The sequence below is a fragment of the Ostrea edulis genome, chromosome 2 (assembly GCF_947568905.1).
Source record: "Ostrea edulis chromosome 2, xbOstEdul1.1, whole genome shotgun sequence".
In the NCBI taxonomy this organism is placed as follows: Eukaryota; Metazoa; Mollusca; class Bivalvia; order Ostreida; family Ostreidae; genus Ostrea; species Ostrea edulis.
The window spans coordinates 98,759,549-98,763,599 of NC_079165.1; positions in this window are offsets into that span (position 1 = coordinate 98,759,549).

Consider the following 4,051-nt stretch of genomic DNA (forward strand, 5'->3'; position numbering starts at 1 on the left):
AGTTATTAACTTTCCCTTAATTACATGCTTGAAAACATCTGCATGTAAAAGAAAACAGTGCGAATATTATTTAGAAAGTAAATATAGTGGCAATCTAATTAAAATCAGACCTTCTCTAACCGTTACACTGGAGAAGGATCTGACAGCATTGCGTTTAAGGTCATGTTATTTCACCTTTCACAATTGACCAATCAAATGACGGTTTCCGATAACATGAAAATTTAGCTGTGATATCGGAACATCCTCCGGCGGTAATTAACATAAGCACGGGAATAAATGCCGAGAAGCGCGGGAGTTTCATCGAAGAAGATGACGGCGGCCATGAGCAAAACGCCACAGAAAATATATTTCAATGACAATGAGTGCATAATATGTGGGTTTCGTTTTGTGGAAACTGTTGAGGATAGTGACGGAACCCAGTGATGTGTAAAACACTTTAACAAAAAACTGAAATTAACAACCGATCGTGTTAAATCAATTGAAGTGTGCATTGATGAGGTGATCACAATCAATGATCAGACCCAGGGTGTTTGTGTTTCCTGCTACCGTTCTGTGGAGCGATTAGAGAAGGTCTGATTTTAATTAGATTGATATAGGGGCTACATATATAAATCATCCCATAATAGACGTCTATAAATAGACCCACGCGCGTCAGGGGAATCCCAACATGATAACTACATACGTGCGATGATTTAAAGCTGTATGACCCGATTTTCATGTATTATTTTTGTACATAATTACTTTAAAGCAGATTAATTACTTTATAAAGTTATTAACTTTCCCTTAATTACATGCTTGAAAACATCTGCATGTAAAAGAAAACAGTGCGAATATTATTTAGAAAATAAATATAGTGGCTACATATATAAATCATCCCATAATAGACGTCTATAAATAGACCCACGCGCGTCAGGGGAATCCCAACATGATATACTAACTCATACGCAAATGTCTAGTTTTAAGGCTGAAAGAGCGTAAAACAACGAATTACTAAGAGGTATTTGATATTTTTATTTCTATTAAACTTATGGTACGGTACTGTTATAACAAAATACACAGCTTTACACAGATAAGATCACCGATGATCTGAAAGTTTGAACTGGTCACGTGACTGTCACTTGAAATGGCAGAGTGACGCGGTTATTTGTAAACATCGATTTAAAATCAATTATTTGGGTTAAAACAGGTGAAATGATTTATGATATGTCGTACAGTCTCATAACTACATATGTGCGATGATTTAAAGCTGTATGGTCCGAATTACAATATTTTTTTCCATCTCGTAAAAACGCTATTAAATCATCGCACGTATGTAGTTATGAGGCTGTATGACATATCATAAATCATTTCACCTGTTTTAACCCAAATTATTTGATCTTAAATCGATGTTTACAAATAACCGCGTCATTTTGCCATTTCAAGTGACAGTCACGTGACCAGTTCAAACTTTCAAATCATCGGTGGTCTGATCTGTGTAAAGCTGTGTATTTTGTTATAACAGTACTGTACCATAAGTTTAATAGAAATATCAAATACATCTTAGTAATTCATTGTTTTACGCTCTTTCAGCCTTAAAACTAGACATTTGCGTATGAGTTATACTTCATGTTGGGATTCCCCTGACGCGCGTGGGTCTATTTATAGACTTCTATAATAGGATGATTTATATATGTACCCACTATATTTACTTTCTAAATAATATTCGCACTGTTTTCTTTTGCATGCAGATGTTTTCAAGCATGTAATTAAGGGAAAGTTAATAACTTTATAAAGTAATTAATCTGATTTAAAGTAATTATAAACAAAAATAATACATGAACATCGGGTCATACAGCTTCAACAGATAACAACTGCTTTATATGAAATGATTGAGACTGATCAGTAGACCAGGCAAAATTCTTCCCCTTACCTCTCTCTCTCTCTTCTCTCTCTCTCTCTCTCTCTCTCTCTCTCTCTCTCTCTCTCTCTCTCTCTCCCCCAAACTTCCACCAGAGTTCGTTTGCTGTATTCGTAGGTGACGTAATGAGGCCTCGACGGGGAGTTTGCTCTCTCCCCATCTTTTCGAAATTAGATACCTTTCACATTATACATGTACATATGCACTCCTAAATATAAACATATATATTTGTACTTGCTTGAAATATGTATATACTATATTATCATGTATTGTTATTGTGTAAATGTTTATTGTGAAAGCAAAAAAAAATAAATGAATTACAAAAAAAAAAATTCCTGACATTTACACTATTTTAGCAAGCAATTAACAATTACCCTCGGGCTCTTGTTTGATTTTCCAGCTTTCAGCCATGCATACGACGTGGCGCGAAAAACCGTCAATACACTCGTGAATTGCTATACCAAATGGTTTCAACTTGTCATTTCCATCAATATGCCAAATATAATTTGGAACTTTGCTGCTGTACACTCTTTTCTTTGATTTGTCCCTTTTCCGTATATGCATGGACGCCTTCTGTGTCTTGTATCAGTGGCGGATTTAAGGTGGGGGCGCCCCCCCCCCCCCCAAATTCTTAAATTTAAGGTAAATCGTGGTCTCTTGTTTAGAAAAATGTAAATAATAAAAGAAGCAATAATTTCTTCCACTCTCGAAGAAATAAATGACAAATTCTTTTTATTTATTGAATTAATTTTATTGGCAGAACTTACATTTTTTTCAAAACCCCTTAAAATTTGCGTCTTTTATTAATATCACCTTATCAAAAATGATAGAAAATAGTAAAAATGACTACATGGAAGACAAATTTCAAGCCCTGTAAAATCCGGGGGCTTCGTCCCCTGGGCCCCACCCTGGATCCACTGGGGGCCTCAAGGCGTCCCCATAACCCCTGTCTCATAAAGTTGCGCCCCTCTAACCGCCATTCCTGGATCCGCCCCTGTGTCTAAAAAGAAGCCGCCTGGTATCCTCTTGGAAAACCCTGTAACCAACCAAAACAGTTTTCAGTAAAATCCATCTGTACCCATGAAGTTGGTCACAATACTCTAAAGTTTCCTCAATGAAAAGGGCAACATCGAATAAATTAAATTTGTATTTCCGTCGGGAAAGGCCCAAAGTTGCAGAAATCCTTTTAATGGTGGGTTGGTTTTTTTTGTTTTTTGTTTTGTTACTAATAATAATGCGGTGTTTGTCATAAGCTAAAGCAACAGCTATTTCGGAACAGCACAGTCCCTTCTCAAATTATCTTTTAACTACATCTAGTTCCTCTCGCTTTTCCATTATCATCAGAGTCAAATCGACAAAATTAAGATGTATATGAATGGCTAAATCGTACAAACGATTTAAAAAGTCGTTTATAAGATTTTTGAATCGTACAAACGCCTTTTTAAATTGCTTATACGATATAGACAAGAGGCCCACATACCTTATCGGTCACCTGAGTACTAGTTAAAAGTATCAATACAGTCTCAAGGGCTATGAAATCTAGAAATGATTTCCTGTTCTGAATGTCTAAGCTGAATTCTAATATTCAGCAACAGTGTAAAACAAGATGTGTTCTTTTAAAAACTTCAACGCCCTCAAAAGAGCATATACTGATGAAAGGCTTTACATAATATAATATATATCAACATTACACGATATGACTAATTTGGACCCATACTAGAGTCAAAACCATGGGGTTGAAAAATAAACCCTGTTTTGCACATCCTTTTCTGCTATTCTTAAACATGCATTTAAAACCCTTACCCCCTGGAATAATGAAATTTACAATTTTCGTAAAGGATCACCTACTCCTTATATCAGATTAAATTTAGTATCAATAGCACTAAAGAAGATGTCATATAAGTGTTTTACACATAAACACTATATACCAAGTTTGGTCCCACCCTGGGGTCAAAATCCCTACTCAGGGGATCATGAAAGTTGCTATTTTTGGTAGGCCTTCCTGCTCTACATCACTATACATTTAGTTTTTCTTACACATATGTGGTTGTAGAAAAGATTTTTGAAAATTACTCAATTTTGTGGCAGTTTTTCCCCCGCCCCTAAGACCCAGGGGATGCAGGAGTCCTGGAATTTACAATTTATGTCCTCCTT